This window comes from Engraulis encrasicolus, chromosome 6, assembly GCF_034702125.1.
Source record: "Engraulis encrasicolus isolate BLACKSEA-1 chromosome 6, IST_EnEncr_1.0, whole genome shotgun sequence".
Taxonomy (NCBI): domain Eukaryota; kingdom Metazoa; phylum Chordata; class Actinopteri; order Clupeiformes; family Engraulidae; genus Engraulis; species Engraulis encrasicolus.
In genome coordinates this window covers 47,065,412-47,090,179 of record NC_085862.1, presented here as the reverse complement: position 1 = coordinate 47,090,179, position 24,768 = coordinate 47,065,412, and the positions used below count along the sequence as shown (strand labels likewise).

At 41.8% G+C, this 24,768-nt stretch overlaps 1 protein-coding gene and 1 long non-coding RNA gene across 4 annotated transcripts in view; one reads left to right on the top strand and one right to left on the bottom strand.

Moving 5' to 3' along the window:
* The window catches only part of alg6 (ALG6 alpha-1,3-glucosyltransferase), a 406,699-nt gene that overhangs the window by 68,418 nt on the left and 313,513 nt on the right, over window positions 1-24,768 (bottom strand). The gene's annotated exons all lie outside the window — the stretch shown is intronic.
* Window positions 19,702-24,513, top strand: LOC134450433 (uncharacterized). Of its 3 annotated transcripts, none has more exons than XR_010035090.1 (5): window positions 19,702-20,054; window positions 21,663-21,765; window positions 21,894-21,992; window positions 23,998-24,070; window positions 24,471-24,513. It is a non-coding gene; the product is annotated as an uncharacterized LOC134450433 (long non-coding RNA). The 3 variants fall into 3 exon arrangements; XR_010035089.1 differs by lacking the exons at window positions 23,998-24,070; window positions 24,471-24,513 and adding exons at window positions 22,799-22,904; window positions 23,045-23,069; XR_010035088.1 differs by lacking the exons at window positions 23,998-24,070; window positions 24,471-24,513 and adding an exon at window positions 22,799-23,037.

Here is a 24,768-nt window from a genome sequence, read left to right as displayed (position 1 = left end):
TTTATTCAAAAAAGGTTGAGAACCACTGACCCACATGCACCCGCATGCACCGACTGCTCATGGACCCTGCTTGGTTTGGCTCTGTCTGCTGCCTTGGCTCTCCCCCCTTGCCAGACCAAGCTGTAATTCTGGGCCCCTTCTCTCCCTGGGACAACTGACCCATTTGTCGTGCTCATGGGCCTGCTTGGTTTGGCTCCATCTGTTCTGTTGCCTCTTGGCTCTCCCCCCCATGCCAGACCAAGCTGTAATTTTGTGTGTGGTCAAGCCAGGGCCGCGCGTGACATTTCAGCCGCCTCCCTCCCGGCCCCCATTTAAAAACTCTACGCTAGACTGGGGCCTATGTTAATTAGCTGGCTTTAGGACGTCCAGGGGATGTGGTCAATTCAGTCTGAAGAGAGTTGGTTGAACTGAGGCTGACCAGCCTAAATCATGGTCACCATATGGTTAGTTGTTTTGTTTTGAATAAAACACTAAAAAATGAAAAAGGGTGAAGGTGAAAAATATGGCAAAGAAACTGTGCTCCCCTCAAATTGTTGTTGACATAAAGTGAATTGCACACTTCTATTTCGTACCAAGTAGAAAATGGTTGGTCTGCAAACTGCCTTTGAGGCCCAAAAATATTCACGTTTCAAAAAATACATTTTGGGGGGGGGGGGGGGGGTTGTCTTTATTTAGAGATAGGACAGTGAAGACCACGACAGGAAGCGAGTGGGGAGAGAGGTGGGGAAGGGCCGGAAAGGACCCAGGCCGGAATCTCACCCGGGTTCATTAGTGCCATGGTAGGGAAAAAAAAATGAAATTAGAACTTAAAATATGTACATTTTTTTTTTTTTTTACAAATTATTAAAACATGTATCAATCCCCCTGGATGTTCATCAAGCATATGTTATATGATATGTTTATTGTATTTCCCATATCAACTCACATACAAACTTCATGACTGCACAGTCATTCCATAGAAAATGAACCATAAAATAGTTGAGTAGAATTAGCCAATTAAAAGTTAAAAAAAATATATAACAGTGTCATGTTTGGGGATTCATCATCGTCATGCTTTCCCCCTTTAATCTCTTGGATCGCTTCCACACGGAAACATTTCCTAAATGGTAGCGCTTAAATCCATCCCTCACCTCTGAAACTCTGTGGACACGCTATTTACGCATGTTGAAAAAAAGGCATCATTACACGACGCGCACAGAGAGCCCCCAGTTAGGCGCCGGATTTGTCTTAGAGGATTAGTTCATTTGCATAATTTTAATTAGTGTGTGTATCTACAAAGCCACCTGGTTCAGAAAGATAAAGGACTGGAAGGGTGAGGTGAGGAGGTTGGGGGTTTGGTGGGGCTTCCGATAGGAGGTGAACACTGTCACATGAATAAATTTGCATGAGATCTAAGACTGTGAGAAAACATAAAGACGTCGGCTCTAATTGCGCCAGTCAACAGCAGGGCTGATAGGAGAGAGAGGTGCAAAATGAGAGAGGCTTGACCACTACTTTTCTTCAAATTCACAACTGTGGGCCCGACCGTGGCACTACCGGTAGGGCACTCGTCTACTATGCGGCCAACCCGGGTCCTTTGCGGGCTCTTCATCGTCTCTTTCTCTCCCAAACTCACTTCCTGTCTCTGCTTCACTGTCCTGTCTGATGAACACCAATAAAGGTTTGTGAAACCCCCCAAAATACTTTTTTTTTAAAATCACAACTGTCTACAGTGTGGTTCTCAGAAGACAACCTGGTGAAAGAATGCCCAAGAGAGGACATTGACTCATAGTTGATACACCATGACAGAACATTTCTGTGCTCTTAAATCAGAAAGCAAAGCTTTGTGTCAGTGTTATCAGGACACTTCGCTGATGCTCGTCATCACCATCTTGGATTACATTGCCAAAGCCACAGCGGTTATTTGCCTAAACTCTTTTGAGTATGCGGTTATAAATATTACAGAGTGATACTAGTAATTACAGAGTATGATTTCGAGTGAGCGTACGCATGTAATAGATCTTTCCTACACATGATTGAGCTTGAAAGATGGACTCATTTTCTGACCAAGAACCCCACCATGGTTTGGATACCTCCTTAACACTACTGACACCACATGCAAGTCCTTCACAAGACCACATCAACCCCAATGGCCCCACAGGCTGCAGTGTAGAGGACTCTGAGTCTTACAATTATGACACTTCACTTGTTGGATAAACCTTTGAGAAAAGAAGTTAAGAAGTCAGCGTCATTTACTAACATTGGTTTCTTTTGTTTCATATTGCGGTTTTTTTATAGGCGTTTTTTTCACACCTTGACTATCAAAGGATAGAGATTATTTGGGGGCTTTTCGCACCGTTATTATGAAAGGATAACGAAGAAGTGACAGAAAAGTAGTGGAGGGAGAGAGATGGGGTATGGTTGGCAAATACCCAGGCTGGACTCGAACCTGGGTCCCCATGTGTTATATGCACTGTATCACACCACCCCCATGTTGTACATTATTTTATTACAAAAATGTCTACTCGGTGCATCTGTAGACCCTGCAAGAACAGTTGACTGTGCTTGTATGGGGGCAATGACGTCTCATTCCCTTCCCTCTACTTCTCTAGCCCTGCGGTGTGTGCAGAGGGATTTTAATAGGGGCATCTGGGGCTCCGGGGCAGAGGTTGGTGTCAGACTGATGGGGGAATAAGTATGGAGAGGGGAGGGGGGGAGGGGGGTGGTGGGTGACAGACACCTCCCTTGGAAAAGGAAAGAGAGAGAGAGAGAGAGAGAGAGAGAGAGAGAGAGAGAGAGAGAGAGAGAGAGAGAGAGAGAGAGAGAGAGGTGATGGAGGGAGGGAGAGGGAAGAGGGAGAGAGATGACTATGACTTCAAAGAGTATAGGCTCAGAGACTGGCTGGCTTTAATTTGAGTGAGCCATGCACCATAGCAGGCACATATATAAAGCCCCAATAAGCAGATGGGTGCGATTCAGACATCATTAAACCATGAACGATGAAGCCACACACACACAAAAAAGCCAGAAAAGAAAAAATGGGGAGAGGGGAGAAAGTGTCTTATAAAAAAAAACACCCCAAAAATATATTGCTTTCCATGTGAAAAGGATGGGGGTAGAGGGGGGGCTGCGAAATCGGGGGCTGGAACCCTGGCAGTTTCCATGACAACCCCCTTTTTCTGGGGTCAGTGTATAACCAAATCTGCAAGCTTCATTTTTTCCCCGACTCCTTCCAACATCATCAGCAGCAGTGGAGCTGGCTTTGAAGACTAAGCCGATTCCCAGTTGAAGCCATTTTCTGGGGCTTTCTTCATGTTTTTTTCTCTTTCTAAAGCAAGATGCCTGTTACAGAAGTGTGTATATACTGTGTGTGTGTGTGTGTGTGTGTGTGTGTGTGTGTGTGTGTGTGTGTGTGTGTGTGTGTGTGTGTGTGTGTGTGTGTGTGTGTGTGTGTGTGTGTGTGTGTGTGTGCGTGTGCGTGTGTGTGCGTGTTTGTGTATGTGTATGAGTGTCTGTGTGTGTGTGTGTGCTCATGTACATGTGTGTGTGTGTGCTCACGCACGTGTGTGTGTGTGTGTGTGTGTGTGTGTGTGTGTGTGTGTGTGTGTGTGTGTGTGTGTGTGTGTGTGTGTGTGTGTGTGTGTGTGTGCGCGTGTGTGTGCGTGTGTGTGCGTGTTTGTGTATGTGTATGAGTGTCTGTGTGTGTGTGTGTGCTCATGTACATGTGTGTGTGTGTGCTCACGCACGTGTGTGTGTGTGTGTGTGTGTGTGTGTGTGTGTGTGTGTGTGTGTGTGTGTGTGTGTGTGTGTGTGTGCGTGCGTGCGTGCGTGCGTGCGTGCGTGCGTGCGTGCGTGCGTGTGTGCAAATTTCAATGCCAGAAGCTCACTCGCTTGCAGACAAATACGATACGATAAGTGACAACAACATTTTCCGATTGGCAGACCACTACACAGGTCGATGAGCATCAAACAAGCAAGTTAGCAAAGCATGGCCATCGCTATGCAGCTATGGATTAGTTGATACTGTATCTTCCTAATGCTTCAGCTATGGCATTAAAGATTTAACGCAAGCCTGTTTTAAATATGATACTCACTCTGATTAGAAGCTAATGTATGCCACTGCAGACACTGAAATAGCCAGTCAGAAAATGAGGGTGTATAAATATTTATTGCCGCATCCTCCATGCTGTGAATTATGGAGAAAGCGGGGCGGGGCGCTGTGTGCAAGCAGCAGTAATCTGACTTGTTTTATTTTAATTGATAAGACTGTTAATTAATGAAAGAGTAATTAGCAGGATGCTATTGAAATGTCACTGACTCACTGTGAGAGTATATCAAGGAGACATGGTGTGTCGTGTGCTGAGACAATGAAAGGGTTTGAAGAGATACTCATTGTGCAAAGCGAGGGCTGGCCAGGGACAGAAAAGGCCTGGCTGTTTCTGTGTAAATTGTGGGCTCTAATTGTGAAAAATGTTGTTGGAACTGTATTTTATTCTTTATGAGAGCAAACCTGTTGCCTTGGCACAAATGTGCCCTTTCACATTCAAGAATTCCTGTTCAAGGCTAAGCAAAAGATTACTGGACTGTGCGAGGACTTTATCTGTACCAGAACAATGGAATGCCCAAACACAACAGAGTTGCATCTCCACATGGCAGGCCAAGGACTGTGTGTTCGTTGCCTGATTATCATAGACTTGCAATCGAGATTCGATCTGCAGCGCCGCCGAAGGTGTTGCGTCACTAGGAGGGCGCAGCCTGGCTAGTGTGTTCGTGTGTTTGTGTGTGTGTGTGTGTGTGTGTGAATGAATTAATCTCTATCCGGGTACGCCCCCTTTTCCCCTTAGCGGATAGAGATAATTGTAATCAGGGACATTCCTACAATAAATATGGCTTGGAGATATTACAGCGGGGAGAACGAGTGGGGAAAATGGTTGCTGACGGTTCTCCCCATCCGCTCTCCAAGCCGGCTTGAAACTTAATTAAGGATTCTCTGTGTCTTTCATTTCAGGTATTTCATATTTACAAATGTTAAGGGTTTGAACCTAACATTTACTTGGTCCTTCAGAACCGGATCCCAAGATACCCGACGATTCCAGCACGCGAGGAGGGAACCAGGAAAGTCTGTGGCCACAGCACTAAGACCCGTTTCCGGGACTGGTCTCTCCCTCGCAGGCTGGGATCCGACGGTTGACGGGAATCTTGAAAAGACCAGAGAATCGTGAGTAGGCCTACATTTTTATTTTTATTTAAAAAGGATTGAATGAAAAGACGGTAAAATAAGAGAAGACAAAACCCTGACAATTCTAGACTCTATCAGGTAAACGTAAAGGGAGGGCAGACTCCCCTAGTACGAGAAACTAGTTTAAATTCTGTGTTCTCTGCGTTGAGAGAAAGTGTGCGTGAAAGGATTCGTATTACCACTCGGTAATACGTTTCATACCAATACAACAAGGTTCAAATAGCGAGTCTTTGTGGAAGCCTGTATGCAAGAAGATTCCACCTGTGAGGTTGAAGTGAATCTTACCACAAACGATCGTTGATCGCTATCTTGTTGAAAAGTGTATCCAACAATAGAGGCACTGTAGGTGTTGTGACGTTGGACTAAATTCATAGAGACAAAATGGGGGGCAGTAACAGCAAAAGAAGTGAAAAGTTCCTTGCTGAAATGCAATGCAAGGACTGGAAAATCGTGCATAGAGAAAATCCTAGTGCAGTAGCACCGCTGTGTTACTGGGTAAAAAACTATGGGTTTAATGGAAAGTTGTCTACAACAAACCTAACATTTATGGCCTGGCCAGCAGGGCCAACAGGAACACTACAATGAACACCAAAACTATCACGGCCAACGTCGAGGCCAACACCAAAATTCCTGACTAGACCGAGAGCACCAGTATCGACCGTACGGGCATGGCCCCTCGGCCGATGACTGGTTTGATGATAATGAGGAAACGGACGGGGATGTGGAAGAGGTAGACGTCGTTCTAAACTTAGAGGGATTGTTTTACCAAGAAAAAATTAGACCTGAAATTACCCTTCTGGTCAAAGGGACCCCCGTACGTTTCCTCTGTGACTCTGGTGCTAAAAAAAAAGCAAATGACAGCCATTTGGATTACTCACTGAGCAGTTAATGTCTCAGATAGCCTACCATATAATAATAATAATAATAATAATAATAATAATAGTAATAATAATAATAATAATAATTGTATTTGTATAACACTGTGTCATACAAGGCAAGTAATATGGATATCTGTTTGTCTGTCTGTGTGGGCCCTATTTGTTGTATGAATTGTCCTAGTGGGACACCCCACTGTGTGTGTGAGAAAGATGTATGTGTCTGTAAATGTGGAGTGTACGTGTGTATCTGTGGAGTGAGTGCCTAAATATGTCTGAGAGTGGAAGATTTTTTTTTGAGTGTTTAGTGGAGGTACCTATTGTGGTTTTCAGAGTTAGCTGGAGTTTTGGGAGTGCACATGTTGAAACAACATTTTTAAAATAAGAATAAGCCTTTTATTTTATTCTACAATTCAACTTTGAGGTGTAGGATTTTGTCATGATTTTGTTTTTCCACACATTCTTACCCATTTATTTTTGATTAGGAGAAAACGGGGTTGTGGAGTTATGTTGTTTCTTTACTATTTTCAATTGAAAGTTAACATGTTAATGTTTAAGCCTTTAAGACACGGCATTATAAATTAGCTGTTACCAGAATGGCAATAACCAAGTCATAATGTATTACTAAAGGCCCCGTGCACTGTCATGGTAGTGTAGTGTAGTTGCAAAAGAGTTTGCTTTCATGATTTACAGTACCAAAATGTCTTTGTTTCTTCTAAAGAATAGATGAAGCTTTCTCCTTGTTCTTATTTATTTTTATTTTTTTAAAAGAACAATGGGTTTGAGATCTTGAAATAACGCAGGCGTTATTTGATGGCCCAAAGGTGCTGTGAGTAAACCCAATTTGGACCTGGTCTGAGAGTTAGGTCACATGTGCTGAACGTTTCTAGAAATTTAGGTTGTCATTTTGTTTTTATTGACGATGTTTTCATTAGCTCGGATAGATATTAAAAGGCTCAGAGGCTCTCTCTAAGTAGCCCAAGGTCTTCTGCAGGCACCCCTTATCAGACACAGCAGGCCCAGCCATCAACATGCAAATTTCTGTGGCAGAGACAGAAAGACACTTAATATTGAAACCTCCAACAGTGTATGCTAAACCACCTGTTTGTCACTGAAAATACAATAAGAACTAAAAAAAAAAAAAATCTGAACACCGACCTAGATAAACAATACCAAAGCTTAAAGATATGTTAAATATCTATCATTGTCATTAGTTTAATACTGTAAGTGTGAACATTGCTTCACATGGTGTGTGATGAGACATGTCAATGTTCTCTATTTGCTTTTAAAAGTTTGAATTTGATGACGTTGGGATCCTTATATTTTCATTTGTTTGATTTATAAACAAAGAGACAGTTGTCTAACTCTGTCTTTTCATTTCAGTCGTCAACTTGCAATCAAAGTGAAAACTGCTTTGCCAATAAGGTTTTAGTTCCGTTACAAATGTTTTATGTAGCCGATACATGAAGTCAATCATTTTTTGCTCTGATTTGATTTCAAATTGATCTGGCTTGAGTGTACATGAAAGAAAGTTGTTTTCCCTATAATACTTTTTTTTGTGTTCTTTGAGGAACAGGCCCAGTGTTATGGAAACGAGCTGAAACACAGCTGATGTGAATGGAAGGAACCTAGACAATACCAATGATCGCTAGGTTTAAGTGAATTTTGTTTTTAATTTGATGAGTTTCACAAGATTTTTCCAGAGTTTGTTTTGTTTCAATTGGGTAATAATTTTAGTTATACACACTTGATAAAATGACAACTGTTTATTTTTTTTCTTTCTTTCAAACCATGAAAGTTTGACCTAAAGTTAGACAAGGTCTTACCTTTATACCTTAGATAAAGGGTCTGTCCGGTTGTTTGTTTCATTTTTCTTTTAAAGTTGCGTATTTTACAATGGCAGTTGTGTTTTCTTTCTTTTTATCTCTTACATTTTGATTGGGTTGATCTAGTGATCTGTATGTCTGGGTGATGACAGTGGAAACTTTGGAATGGTGTGAGAGAGTAGGATTCTCAAATATTTTTGGATTCTCAAATATTACTCATACTCAATTTTTTATTTTTACAAAAATACATTTTTGAATGTACTGACATTATTGGCAGGAGTTGGGCTAGGCCCTATATCACCATGACCTCATGACAAAAGGACAGTGAGGAACTGCATGCCAATATATTTCAGTTCTGTTACAAAGTGATTTATGCAGGCCTAACTATCATGTAAAGACAGCCAATACTATGGGTATAGTCATTTTGTACGGCATGCTTAATGTTTCTTAATGTTTCTTCTACATTCTATATTGGATGAACTATGTGGTCAACACCACATTTTGTCAGTTTGCGTTTATCGCCTATTCTGTAAGGAACTGTAATGTAAACGTGAGCCACAATAGTCAGATACTGACCAGAGTAATTTTCTTTTTCATAATTTTGCTCTTGATAAATTGTGTTCCCCGGGAATGTAGAGCTATCTATTTTTATTTTGATTATAGATTATGAGAGAATGGTTGGGCGGCTTTGGGTTTTGTTTTGTCTAACTAACAAAACATTTTTTGTTTCCTCTCTATTATAATGCTCGCTAATCTGTGCACCTCCTCTAAACTAATGTCTGTGTATGTCTTTAAGCAAAATGTTTTGAAAAGCCTGCCTTGATGTAGGCTATGCGAGTGATTCTCTGATTCGGCTACACTTTTAAGTCCGTGGATTTGATTTGCCAATTCCACTAACTATTAAGATTAAGCTTGGCAATTTGTGTTGTTTGGCACTATGTAAACATCTAGGTCATTTAGTTGGGAAAAATACTGATAATTGACTTTTTGCTTTTGCCAAAAGCGTAGGGGAATCGTAGAATCACTCATGCACCCATGAACTGGAGGATTGGAAGATGTTTACTTCTCATCATTTACTGTGCTCAAAGTCTGTTTCGGAAATTACTTAAGTCTTATTGAGTCATGTGGATGGCACATGTCTCAAACAGGAGAGATATTTTAGGATTAATCAGTGCATTAAACAAATATGTGTATAGGGCACAAATGAAACCTTGTTCTGAAACTTCACCCCTTAACCTAACCTAAAACAAACATAAGAGAGCTACAATGTGGAATCAAATTGCATCAGGGTTTGAATCATTTGTATGTTGGTGGTGTACTATAAACAAAAATATGGACAGAATGAACAACATCCACTATAATGTGCAGGCGCTGGGCAACAAAACTGAATTCGAGTTCAGGGCCATCCATGAACAACTGAAGGCAACCTGCCTAATCGCATTCCAATCTCGTATTGCGGTTGATATGCTTTTGGCCGATAGGAGTGTGTGCTCTATTTTTGGTTATCAATGTTGTTCCTTCATACCGAACAATACGGCAGCTGACGAAAGTGTCACCAGGGCGATAGAGGGACTGGGATCCCTCAACCAAAAAGAAAATGAAAGACCACTCCAGGGTCGACACTTCAGTGTGGGATGGTTTCTCTGACATGTTGGCAAATACAGACAGTTGGCAGCGTCCATAATCATGTCTATTGCAATATTTGCGGCGATCCTCACGTTATGTGGATGTTGTTGTATTCTTTGTATTAGAGTGTTGTGCACCAGATTTAGTACCACTGCCATTGCACAAATGGAAGAAAAAATGTCAAACCTATATGCTCTTCTAACTAGACAGGATAGTGATGTCGATGACACTATGATGATGTTGTTGGTGGAGACCATGAGCCTCCACACCAATCTGACGAGACGAATCCCTCAACGTCCCTGATCTGTTCCCTGACCCAGGGGATTATGATGGGGGCCCCTAAATGTACCTATTTAAAGAAAAAAAACATTTGAAGTGATCACTGGATGATGTTAATGTTTGCCTCTATATAGAATAAACAGGGGGAAATGTTGGAACTGTATTTTATTCTTTATGAGAGCAAACCTGTTGCCTTGGCACAAATGTGCCCTTTCACATTCAAGAATTCCTGTTCAAGGCTAAGCAAAAGATTACTGGACTGTGCGAGGACTTTATCTGTACCAGAACAATGGAATGCCCAAACACAACAGAGTTGCATCTCCACATGGCAGGCCAAGGACTGTGTGTTCGTTGCCTGATTATCATAGACTTGCAATCGAGATTCGATCTGCAGCGCCGCCGAAGGTGTTGCGTCACTAGGAGGGCGCAGCCTGGCTAGTGTGTTCGTGTGTTTGTGTGTGTGTGTGTGTGTGTGTGAATGAATTAATCTCTATCCGGGTACGCCCCCTTTTCCCCTTAGCGGATAGAGATAATTGTAATCAGGGACATTCCTACAATAAATATGGCTTGGAGATATTACAGCGGGGAGAACGAGTGGGGAAAATGGTTGCTGACGGTTCTCCCCATCCGCTCTCCAAGCCGGCTTGAAACTTAATTAAGGATTCTCTGTGTCTTTCATTTCAGGTGTTTCATATTTACAAATGTTAAGGGTTTGAACCTAACAAATGTGTACTTCAAATTGTGGGCTTGTCTGTAAGAAAATACAAAAACCCCAATAGCATCGAGCCCTGAGGACTGGGAAATGCCCTGTATGACCTGCACTGTGCAAACCTGTGTTAAGAAGTATAGAGGGAAATGTGGCAGTACTGTGGAGTACTTTGTGGGGATTGGTACCATGGTAATGGTTAGCATCTGGCCATGGGTCCATTTCCAAACCTGGGGAATTTCAGCCTTAAAGGTGCACTGTGTAGGATTGTGCAGAGTACGTATTGCAACTGTGCCGCTCATTGAAACTGAGCAGTCTATTGCCAAATGTAAGTAATAAGTAGTAAACTAATAAACTTGAGTAATAAAGTAACAAACCACTTCAAATTCCTCCAAGGGTCGTAAAAGACCTCCAAGGGCCCTATTATGAACACAAATCAGGATTCCCCCTGCACTTTAGGCCTATATTGAAGGAAGCCACCACCAACTTAATTGTATTGCAAATTAAATGTACAGCCCTTTACAAAACATGTCATATTTCTTGTGAAGTTGCATAACATTACAATTATATCATATACAATTGCATGCAAAGCTAGAAGTAATATAAAATCACAAAATGGATTGAATATGTTGGAATGTTCAAGCAGCTTGGTTTCTTCCCTCAAAAGGCTACTTGGCCAAACAAGGATACGGTAAATGCCACTCCAGACCCCATCGAGATTTGCTCTGTCTGTGAAAGGGAAGATCCTTATACTGTAGGCCTATATTAACATCAGTACAAGCTTGTTAGAGCTGTCTAGAGGGCTGGGACAGGTACGTAGATTCAACCAGTTATTAGTCTGGCTTTTTGAAGTGGGCACTTCACTTAAACTGATCTGTTATCTGTGACAGAAGCCCTAAGGGCAGCCACAATGGCTCAAGTCCTTGGTACATGCAGTACAACACTCCACTTACAGTCAACCAGAACACTACAACCAGAGTGTTGCAACCACAAAAATGCATACGCAATACTGCATACACAATACTGCATACACAATACTGCATATACAATACTGCAACCCCAATACTGCATATACTGCAACCAGAATACTGCAACCAGAATACTGCAACCTGAGTACTGCAACCAGAATACTGCAACTAGAATACTGCAACTAGAATACTGCAACTAGAATACTGCAACTAGAATACTGCAACTAGAATACTGCAACTAGAATACTGCAACTAGAATACTGCAACTAGAATACTGCAACTAGAATACTGCAACTAGAATACTGCAACTAGAATACTGCAACTAGAATACTGCAACTAGAATACTGCAACTAGAATACTGCAACTAGAATACTGCAACTAGAATACTGCAACTAGAATACTGCAACCAGAATACTGCAACTAGAATACTGCAACTAGAATACTGCAACTAGAATACTGCAACCAGGACACTGGATAGAGAGTACTGCACACAACCAGAATACTGCAACCAATGTACTGCATACACAATACTGCAAAGGGCCTATAGTACTTGTTCCAGCCAAATGACCCCACAGTTACGGAACACAACCACTTGTCTCACAGAACTATCCACATGAATCACCCTCAACTTAATCTGTCCAAGATTGAACACCTAGTCATTCCAGCTTTTCCATCCCAGGTTTCACCATACCCTGTCTAAACTTTCTGTCGTTCAGTTTCGTATCTGTTACTCCTTTTGTCCTCTGGTAAATTACTTTGGATAAGTGTTAGCAAAGTGCAATGGAAAATAATATCATGCAAGGCTCTTCTGTACTTACGTCACAATAAATGTAAGCCTAAAATGCCACACTCCACACAACAACATGGATGAATAACTCCTATTTGGAGAGGAGAAATGACTTTAAATGGCCCCACTGGCAGCAGACATGCTGTGCTTTGCTGTGTGACTGTGACTCTAAACGAGAGGGCAGCACAACTGCAGAGCATTTAGCTTTATGAGCTGTCATGGGCTTCAAACACTGACCTCCAGCCTCAGAGTGTCCCACTGGAAAACAATCTGCCTTTATTTCAAGGGCCTCTTTCACTTCTTTAAGACGTGGTGGACGAATGAACAAATGTGAACCAAATTGATTTACTGAGATTAACATTAAAATGTCAAGACACTACGAGCATTGAAAATCATTGCATCTGTATGATTAAATTGGGCATTTTATGAAGATGCCATTTATAGGATAGTAGGGCATTTTGCTTGCCATTTAGCAAGTTGGTTCATTAGTGTGCTCATTCCAATGGTCCAAAGTGAATTGTGGTGTAAATTTGTTGAAATTTGTTGTTTTTATGATACAAAGTCAAGAACAATTCATCCTTACTGTCTGAACACACATTCGTAGTTGGTCACATTCAGATCTAAAACCCTTTTATTCCTCTGGAAACTAAACAGGAATATGTGTGTCACACTCAGGCCTGATGTTGCCAGTGCCCTACAGTACAAACACAGCTCCTGACTCAGATACTGACATGGAGATATTTACGGCTTCTAATCTGTTGCCTTTAAAGATGATTGTGCCAGTTAGATCCGTCTGTAAACACAACTGAGCAGAGAGAGATCAAAGAAATTGAAAGAACTTCTTCAGTTAGTCACAGCGTTTACATTTTTTGTTTCGTCTGTTTTTCTGACTGCGGCTTAAATATAGATAAACAATCAATCAGATAGATAGACAGCATGAAAAACAGAGAGAGAGAGAGGGAGAGAGAGAGAGGGGGGGGGGATAGAGAGAGAGAATGATGGAGAGAGAGGGCTAGATAGGAGAAGAGAGGTAACCAATAAATCTGTAAAGTCTATAAGCCATGGGTCTTGGTTCCTACCCAGGCGGCGGCCCCTACCCAGGCCCCTACCCTGCCCGTGCTCCTCTCTCTCCTCACAGCCTCAGGCCAGGGGCCTCACGGTCTGGAGGAATTCAGAGCGGTCTGAGTGGAAACAGACACAGAGGTGCGTGGGGACACAGAGGGAGAAGCAGAGGGGGCGGGGGGGGGGGGGGGGGGGTTGGGGGGCAGGAGGAGAGTAATGCAGAGTGATGTGAGGAGAACAAAGAAGAAGAAGAAGAAGAAGAAGAAGAAGAAGAAGAAGAAGAAGAAGAAGAAGGCTGGAACTTAGCAGAGCAGAGAGATGAACGAGAGAGAGAGAAGGGAGAGGGGGTAAAAAAAGTCCCATTCATTTGTTATAGGGGTCACAAGAGAGGTGCAAGTAGAAAAGAGGGGCAAAGAGAATGAAAGAGAGCGTGTGTGTGTGTGTGTGTGTGTGTGAGAGAGAGAGAGAGAGAGAGAGAGAGAGAGAGAGAGAGAGAGAGAGAGAGAGAGAGAGAGAGAGAGAGAGAGAGAGAGACTGAAGTTGGAGATGGAGAGCTTCATATTCCACTCCACTGTGTCGCTCCACGTGGAACACATTAGGGCTGCTTTGATGCATTCTGCTGGCCTGCATTGGGGATCTCTGGAGCAGGGCCGTTGACAACTTTGGGTAGGTCCAGGACAAAGTCATCTGAAAGGGCCCCCCCCACCCACATACATACTGTACAATGTAATGACGATGGGCCCCCTCTCTCCCTGGGTCCTGGGCGACTAATCATTAGGGCTGCTGCATCCTGTAGGCCTGGCATTGGGGCTCTGTACTGGAGCAGACAAGGCCATTGACAGCTTTGGCTAGGTCCAGGAAAAGTCATCTGAAATGCCCCCCCCCACACACACACACACACACACACTTACCTACATGTAATGAGGATGTAATTGAGCAAATGAGACGGCGTTCCAAAGAGTCTGCAAAATAACGTATTAACTCAATATTGTAGTTGCAACAGCATATGATGAGGATGGGTCCCCTTTCTCCCTGGGCCCTGGACAACTAATCTGTTTGCCCCCCCCCCCCCCCCCCCTGGGCCCTGGACAACTAATGATGAGGATGGGTCCCCTAATGGGTCCCCTAATGATGAGGATGGGTCCCCTTTCTCCCTGGGCCCTGGACAACTAATCTGTTTGCCCCCCCCCTCTTGGCTTCTCTGTGAGCAGGAGAAGGTTGAGTCTTCCTCTCCTCAGAGAGGCCCGGGCCCGAGGCCGAGGCTGTCTCCGCCGCTGTTGCTGCAACACTACACAGCACTTGCCTCAGCCAGGCAAGCAGAGCCCCCGCAGAGAAAAGTATACGGCTCCCCCAACCGCATACGCCAACCAGAATGGAGCACAGCCGAGCGGAGTGCATAAAAACGCGCCCGCCGAAAATCACCCTGCTTTATAAATACATGGGTATGAACATTGTGTGAACATCAAGGGGAAAACACTTTTCAGAGGCGAGTAGGCTACATGGCCATGGGATGTGTTGGAAAACACATTGCTTACCTATTGCAATTTAGCTTAAATGGTGACTAACTATTTTATGTCATTATTTCAATTTGGATTAGAGCATCAGCTGCTTACTGTAATGTAACTTAATTTGTTACTTTTTCAACTGACTTGCTTACATTTTTTGGCCTTTTTTAATGGATTTTCTTCTCTTATTTCCATCTTTGACAGACATCTGTATGCTGCCCCTTTAAACAGTGACACATGATTGATGAGGCAAGGCAAGTTTATTTGTAGGGCACTTTATTCTTTGTACACTGAGGCGGTTCAACAACAAGCCATACTGTACGCACTGTGGTGACACACTGTAGTTTTGCTGCAATAAACCGACAGATTGTGCAAGTCAACAACTTTTTACAGTAAGTTAGAAATTGCCTTGGCAAAAACTGCTGTATTGTTCACTACCCAAAGCAAAACCCACTAAGACACGTCGTTATAAATGAGCTGTTACAAGGATGGCAATAACCAAGTCGTAGCGCATTAGTACTTGTTAACTCTTCAATGGCTATTACAGCGTACCACTGGAGGTACGGCATGCAGGGGCGATGGGAAAAATTTTCTTGGATTTGTCTCGGATTCGCTTGAAGTTGGACTCAGTCTCGGGCAATGGTTTTGTCAATGGCTTTGAGACTCATCTCAGTCTGTCTTCATTTTGTTTACAAACACTGGCCATCAAACCTTCAAGTGGAGTTGCATAACCAATCGTAATATTATTTTATCTTCACGCGCATTGCATCCATGCTTCAAACATTCACATTATTGTCATTCATCACTTTCATTGATTTACACATGTGATGTGACTCTGTCTTTGACTGACTCAAACATCTTTGGACTTGGTATTGACATGGCCTTGACTAGTTCTGGTCTTGGATTTGTCCGACTCTACAAAGGTGTTCTTGACTACAGTCCTGTGGACAGGAGTAGATTAGACCATTGCACCGCCTATCTCCTGACCTCCATGTGTACCTTTAACCCGCTCCCATATGAACCCTCGTCATAGCAGATCAGGGCATGTGGTATGTGAACTCAGTCACATGTGGCTGCTTTGATCTGAGCAATATTCTTGACCTTGTGTGCATGCCTGTGTGTGTGTGTGTGTGTGTGTGTGTGTGTGTGTGTGTGTGTGTGTGTGTGTGTGTGTGTGTGTGTGTGTGTGTGTGTGTGTGTGTGTGTGTGTGTGTGTGTGTGTGTGTGTGTGTGTGTGTGTGTGCGCGCGCGTGCGTGTGTGTGTGTGTGTGTGTACGCATGCGTGCGTGCTTGCGTGCGTGCGTGCGTGCGTGTGTGTGTTGCCTGCCCGAGTGTGTACGAGTGTATGAGAGAGAGAGAAAAAAAGAACATTGAAAACAAAACTCCAGACCCCAAATTGCTTGTGCAATAAGCAGCAAATGGCTCATTGCTGCTTTCCTTCAGCCACTGAATTCCTTCCCCAAATCTTTCCAACTCTATATAACTGAGGACAGTCTGCACAATCCAGAGCTGGTATTGAACCCCCAACTTATAACAGCAAATAGAGTGTGATCGGAATGGGGGTTTTGGGAGGGAGACTTACTAACATTTCATGCAGAACTGCCTGGTATCCATTATATTCACTCTGGACTTCACCTCACTCTGAACCAGAATCACTGTAACTAGGTTATACACAACACAATTGCAATTACCCAAAATAACTATAGTATTTTTATAGTAATCTATAGGATATCCTATATGATTACTATTATAGAGTATGTAGTCCTATAGAAACACTATAAATACCCTATAGGAATCTTATATTATTTTGAGACATTTTACCATAGGGTAAGATTTTCACAAAGATACTACAGAACACTACAGGAATACCATAACGCTTCACTATAGAAATATTACAGAGATGGCATGTACTATAAAATGTATTACAGAAATATTATAGATTACTAAAGATTACTACAGAAATCCTATAGTTTTGCTATAGGCCTAGTTGTTTTTCGTAAGGGATGGCAATCTCAACTGGGCACGTATCCTTTAGAGAAGTGTGGAGAGAGAGAGGTTCACTAATGTTCCACGCTGAGGTGGGCTAGCTGGCATCCAGGCCTCAGTATTAACACACACCAACAGCCCAAATGCTGGGCAAAATTAATTTTGACTTGTAGAAAGAAAACTTACCATCCACTTTGACTGATAGTGAGTGCACAGTATGTTTGACTAGTACAATTTAAAATCTACAAGCCAAATCGGCTGGCATCCATTTTGCATAGTACAGCTTTGTGGTTCAGAGGCCCAAAGACTAGAGGAGCAGTACAGTATGTGGTGAGCGACGGGTATACTCTACAAAACCAGTGATGACCATCAAAATACAAACCACTTATATGAATTACTGTGATCAGTACTTTAACTGTCAAAAATAGTCATCAGGTAAAAATAATTAAATCTAGTATTACATACAGGTATGCTGTAAAAAAAAATCCTGCTACTCTCAAGGCTAAAACTGCGAAACCCCTGCCCTGGAGCATGGTGGTCACTAGCTGAGTGCAATACTGTACCAGTACAGTATACCCACGACAAAAAGCTACACTACCTCACTGCCAAACAGTCCATGCAGTGGAACTGCTGCCGCATGATGACTGGCAGTACCTCAAGCACACTGCTGCACCACCCCATTACTCTCCCTTTAACATGGACTGCAACTGAACAGAAATATGTTTGCATGTGTATTTGTATGAAATCTTCTGTATTACCGCAAGCCAGAAGATTACATGTTGGGGGGCGTAGTAGAGCATTCCTGTGGGTATAAGAAGCTAAATCTTGACCCCTTGGCAGCTGTGGATGGCGTTCATACTGACTGATGCCCCGCTGACTGGTTGCTATTGGTTTAATAAGATCTATGAGGATTATTCTTAGCTTCTTTGACTTTATTATGGAACTGTCAGTGCAATGCAAAAGCTGAGCTAATGCCCTATCCCTAGCCCCAGGGCACAGAAGGGTAAGGATTCTTTCTGAGCATAATTCCATTTTGGACTCAGAGGGAAAAGGAGAGGTGATAGCTTGTGCGTGTGTGTGTGTGTGTGTGTGTGTGTGTGTGTGTGTGCGTGCGTGTGCGTGTGCGTGTGTGGACGAGTGAGAAAGAGAGAGAGAAAGAGATAGAGAGAGAGAGTCAATGCCCTTGAGAATTCTTCTTTCTGAGCTATACCTGAACATCAGAAATGTCAATTTGCCTCTTTGCCTTCTACAAACTGTCCAAGTATAATGATTACTCCTTATATTCTGAACAATAACGTCATTTTGGCACTATGACTCGCTTTAACCCAGTGAGGTATTGCAGAGGCGTAGCGGAGAGGGATTGTTTGCATAAAACTTAAAATATATGTTTACCGCATAAAACTTAAAATATAAACTTACCGCGACAATATTGAAATGTATGGTCAATATTTCTTACTTTGAATTCTACATTAAAAATGAAGGGGCAAAAGATATTTGGAATTTTAGAGGTGGTGGAATTGAAAAAGAGAAAAAGTTTGGAAACCACTGCTTTAACCATAGTCAACTTACAGGCCGGCCTTAAACAAAGCCTTTCACATCCGATTAGCCTTCTTAGGATGTGACTGATATGGCAGGTGCCTCCTTCTACAGGTGTCTGAGGTGGTGTCACATGACCTCTGTGGGAAGGGAAGAAAGGACACACGATACGTGGAGAACGTAGAAGCCACTCTTGTCTTCTGAAAGGACCACCATGCCTGGTCACATGTATGTCATTTGAACTTTGAACCCCGGAGGTGACCCTAACACAGCAGCCTAAATGTTTGCCACGTCTGGGTAAATGTTGTCGGTCGTTTCAATGTCACATTGTACTCTAGAGTTCCTGTGTGGACCTGTTGTCTGAAGAAAGACACAAAGACCAAAAGAGGCCCCAGTGCTGGATCCGATGACCAAGTTATGCAATCTCTCTACCACAGAAACCCAACTGGAAACCTACCTACCTACATACAAGCTCTGTTGGGGTTTGATTAAGATTATTTAAAGAAATAAACAGAAAGTAGACACAGGCTCACAACAGATATTTGCTTTTTGTGCTTTTTGTCGTATTTGCATGATGAATTTTATAACTGGCCAAAAACCACATCTGAACACACAAACGTATATTCAGATGGCTTTTGAAAGTGAACAAAAGAGGCAAAGATACAATCACAAAAAAATAAACACAGACCAATAAAATACAATACTATCAGAAAATAAAATATGCCTGAGGAAGAAAGGAAATACGAACTCTGTGCTTCTGAAGTAACAATCTGAAACAAAAAGAGCAGGACGAAATCGTAAATAAAAAGGAAGAAAAATCTGGTGCCACGGGGGGCGCTAGTGAGCACCGAATGGAATAGACGTGTTTCTTAGGAGCTCCTCTCCAACATCTGAAATAATTTGGTCTATACTAAAAAAACTGTCCGTTTTCTCGATATTTTTTGATTGCTACCACTAATTCAAGAATTGAGGATGGGGAAAACACATAAACCCAACGCGACAACAAGGCCAGAACGTGGAGGACAGCCAGGAAAGGGCTCTGAGCTCGCAGGAGCTAGCTTGGAGCTAGCTGAGCACGAGGCATCTCTAGACTCGGCTGATTCTTCAGACCCATCAAATATCCTCGTGGCCATTGCAAATATGAGCAAAAAAATGACTGATCGCTTTGACGTTTTAGAGATGTCCCTGCAGAGCCTTGGGAATCGTGTGACAGAAGTGGAAGATGCTACTTCCAGCCTGGACGCCCGGCTCACTCGCCTCGAGCAGACATGCACTGAACTGAAAGCAGAGAATGAGAAACTCCGCATTAAAGTCGTACACCCTTAAAAGAGATTGGTTAAAAAAGTGACTAATCTCGTTGGTTGAGGCAATATTGGTCAAATTAACTGTGACATTGGTAACTATTAAACAAACAAATTGGTTATCTAACAACTAATATCATTGGTTAAGAACAAATTGGTTGATTTAACAAAGATATTGGTTAACTTTAATAACAGATTGGTTGAAAAATGACTAATATCATTGGTTAAGCAAATGTTAACTAAGAGATTGGTAACTGACGCAGGTCTGACGCTCAACGTCAAGTACGTAACTCTGCTTCTCAATTTTCTGACAAAGCCGCCATCTTGGTGCTGCAGGAAAGCCGTTTGAGATATTGGTGGAATTCAAACACTTTGTGAGGTAAGTTCGTTTATTTTCAATGTTTCGTTAATAATTTCAAGACAATGCCAAATATACAGTGAATAACGAAACTGTTTCTTGTTCAGGATGGTAATTTGCAATGAATTTGTCTTCAGACCATACCTCCGCTAACAGGCCACTATTATAACTACCGGTATGCTAACTTAGCCCTAGGTTGTTTTCACAACTTTGTTGGAAAGTTTGTGTTTTGTTAGAAACAAACTCTACGAAATGTACAATATAGATTTGCTCCGAAAGAGCTATAAAACTTGTCCAGTGGTGCCAAAACACCCATGTCAGAGTCAAGACCTAGCTAAATGTCCGCTAGCAACATAGCTATCAGTGGTTTCTGGAGGAGGGCCGAAGGGAGTGCTTCCCCGCCGGCCAGAGATTGTTTGCGCCGGCCTCTTCACATGAAAGAGCTAGCAACAATTAGCTATAGTCTAACGGTTAAATCATGTTGCCTTTGTTGAGGGATGTTTGAAATAGCCCGATGTATTCATAACTGAATATTGGTTTCTTGTTAGAAACGAACACATTTTGGATATAATTTTGTTCTGAAGTTACAACATGCCAAGTTAGTGTTGTAAGACTGTTGGCGCCAAAGTTAAGAGCTAGCTAAATGTCCGCTAGCAACATTAGAGCTAGCCAAACTGAATAATGAATCTCTTGTCCGCTAGCAACATTAGCTAGCTAAAGTCTTTTTTTGTTAGAAACGAACTCCCTTTGAGTATAATTGTGCTCTGAAGATATCCAGTTAATGTACTTGAGCCAAAGTAAAACACAAATACCAGAGAGAAGAGCTAGCTAGAAGTTCGTTAGCAACATCAGCTTATCTTTTAGCTGACTCAGAAGCTTGAAGTAGCCACAACTTATGCCTGATTTTTATTGTTAGAAACGAACTCATTTTGACTATACACTTGCTCTGAAGTATGTTTTAACACATGTGCCTTTCCCTGTTCGTTGTGTAAAGGAAGTGAGTAAGTAAACTGATTCTGAACTTGTTATTGTGCACACAGTGTGCTGTTTTGTCCCATTCTGTTACTGCCAACTCTGTGGGCTGTTCTCTCTGTGGAGAAACCACTGTCAGCCATCAGATCGTGTTCTTTTCAATAAATAGGCATTACCTATTTGACAGATTTCTCCTGAAATAATGAGCCCAGAAACACCCAGATGTGTAGGGTGCTTTTTTTGGCTTAATCAAAGATGTTTAATTTGTATGGTTACTGCAATAAATATTTAGATTTCTTTGCCCATCCTTTTTGGATCTACTAGTAGGCCTAGTGATTTTAGAGGTCTTAACAAGTGGGCTATGCATCAGATTTCATTTCAAGTGATGAGTAAAATATCCAGAAAGATATATAATCTGTTCTTTTTGCCCTCTAGCTTAGCACACTGAATTCTTTGAGCCATCTGGTGTCAATCAGTGTGGGAAAATGATCAATGAAAACAATTTAAGAAATGCATCTTATAGATGTTTCATATTGTAGGCCTATTCAGCCTATTGTGTCATGGTGGTGTTATCATTTTTCAAACTTTATTTTTGTGTAATAATTAGGCATATTGATACATAATCATGTTCATGTTTTGTGCTGTCTTGCTTTGCAGATGACAGAATATTGCTGAAGGATCCTACATGGAAGCTGGCTGATTACACGGAGTGATTCCTCTGGTGTGGTGTACCTCAGAGAAATAAACACTGTTGCAAGAGGTGAGTTTAAGTTTATAAAGTCACACAAAACCTATCCATGTATTTTTAAAAAGTCAAAGTTCTAACTTGCTCTGTATTTCATGCTGTCAATATGAGATGCATACTAATGTTGTGTGTTATTATTGCAGCTGAGAAGATGGCCAAGATATCCTTATTGCTGGATGGTAGCTCTGGTCGTAGTGGACCATATCTGCAAATGCTTCTGAACATTGACAGAATTTCTAAAGGTTAGCAACCATTCATAAATTTACACCACATGTATGTGTGTTTCAAATGTCTTAACAGTTTGAAGCACACACTGTTAATCAGAGATGCGTCCTGTTCATGCCGTGTGTTATTTTGAGAGGATAGTTAAGGAATAATGGCAGCTGCCTGGTTACAGTACATTGATCCCCTTTGTAGCACCATGTCTAAAAATGCTGAGAAAATCAGTTTGTAAATGTAAGCATTTTTTTAATAACTCTGTTCAAATGTCTACTATCTAATAGTCTGAATAACACACTCATACATGACATGACCAATATGTTATTTGCTCGGAGCGACAGTTTACAAACGCACCCTTAGTGCCTTCTGCTGTTAGGCCAATGACACTGAGCCCACCGTTTCATTGATTGGAGTATTTGGGTTACATTTTGTCAATTTGTTGTATTTTCCAGGATCGTTGAGGACTCCTCCTCTATGCGTGACATCTTAGATTAGATTTAGATTTAGATTTAATTTCAAGTGATGAGTAAAATATCCAGAAAGATAGATAATCTGCTCTTTTTGCCCTCCAGTTTAGCACACTGAATTCTTTGAGCCATCTGTTGTCAATCCGTCTGGGAAAATGATCAATGATATAAAACAAACAAACAAAAAAAACATTTTACATGTATACAGACATGTATCTTTTAGATGTTTCATACTCTAGGCCTATTCATCATCATATTGTGTCGTGGTGGTGACGGTGTTATCATTTTTCATTATTTTCTTGTAATAATAAGGCCTATAAATGCATAATCATGTTCATGTTTTGTGCTGTCATGCTTTGCAGATGACTGAGAATATTACTGAAGGATCCTACATGGAAGCTGTCTGATTACACTGAGTGATTCCTCTGGTGTGGTGTACCTCAGAGAAAATAAACACTGTTGCAAGAGGTGAGTTTAAGTTCATGAATTCACACAAAACCAATCCATGTATTTTATAAAAGTCAAAGTGCTAAACATGCTATGTATTTCATGCTGTCAATATGAGATGCAAATTAATGTTGTGTGTTGTGTGTTAATGTTGTGTGCAGGTGAGAAGATATCCTTATTGCTGGATCATGGTTGCTCTCTGGTCGTACTTGAGCCCCCTGGACCATGTCTGCAAATGCTTCTGAACATTGACAGAATTTCTAAAGGTTAGCAACCATTCACAAATGTACACCACATGTATGTGTGTTTCAAATGTCTTAACAGTTTGAACGACACACTGTTAATCAGAGATGCATCCTGTTCATCTTTTGTGTTATTTTGAGAGGATAGGTCGCCAGCGACCCTATTCACTTGCTGAAAATGCTTAAACACATAAAACAACATTGCTATGACATTACATAGAGCCATAACGCTGCACTACAGGGTTAAGGATGGCAGCTGCCTGGTTACAGTACATTGATCCCCTTTGTAGCACCATGTCTAAAAATACTGGAAAAAAAAAACAGTTTCTAAATGTACCGGTAAGCAAATTTTAATAAATCTGCACCAAATGTGTGTTTCAAATGTCTACTATCTAACAGTCTGAATAACACACTCGTACACAGTGGTGGACAAAGTAAAAGTACTTTTGTGGTGTAATTACAACAGTAGCACATGATATTACATAGCTGTTACACCGTTTGCTCCAGTATACCTACCTATTGAGATAGACTGTGTTATTACTGAAAAACAATAAAAACCTAACAAGAACCCACCACAAACTCAATCCAACCTGTGCAGAATCAGCTCATCGTAAGACAAGTACATTGGTCTACTTTTTACTCAGATAAGTTACCTGTGTTGGAAAGAAACAAAAAAACAAGTTAAAAAAAACTTTAACTTTTACTTTGTCCACCACTGCTCATACATGACATTACCAATTGTTGTGTACTCAGAGCGGCCGTTTACAAACGCACCCTTGGTGCCTTCTGCTGTTAGGCCTATGACACTGAGCCCACCGTTTCATTGATTGGAGTATTTGGGTTACATTTTCTCAATTTGTTGTATTTTTCAGGATCGCTGAGGACTCCCCCTCCATGCGTGACATCTTTGAGAAATTTCCACGCTTTCTGGAGATGCCAAGTTTGGTACGTCTGCCAGACATTTTTTTAACCTTTATTTAGAAAGAACAAGTCACGATATAGTTGTGTGCATTGTTGATTTTGGCTATACTTGGTGTTAATTAAGCTTCCAGATACTGCATGATTTATACCGTTCACTCAGTAGAGTAAAGCTTTCTATATAACCTGTTAAAACAGGGCGTTATACATTTTGTGGTTACCAGAATGGCAATTACTGAGTCGCAGTGCATTACTAAAGGCCCTATGTTATGTCATAGTAGAGTAGTACTGGCAATTAACCTTTCAATGACTATTACAGCATGTTTCAGATGGTATGGCGTGCATTATGGGGCTAAGCACCATTGATGTATCTCTCTCTCTCTCTCTCTCTTTCTCTCTCTCTCTCAAATCTTAAAAATTCTTTCAGACTGGAACCAACTTTGCATCCCTCGGCACTGACACTGAGAAGGACCCCACTACTAGGAGGCGAGAGTTTGACACGGCATTGTCATCACTGCCATGGATGACAACGTAACCATTCCTGTTGCTGATTGCCTGACTTGCGCAGTGACAAGCTTTTCATGCTCTACTGGGTGTGTAACTTGGCATATCCACCACAGTTTAACTCTGTTTTTGCCTCTTTTGAATATGTGTACGATATAACCATCTCAACCAACACGTGGGCCAAGGTACTGGAACATTTCTCACTTCAAGTTGCTCTATAG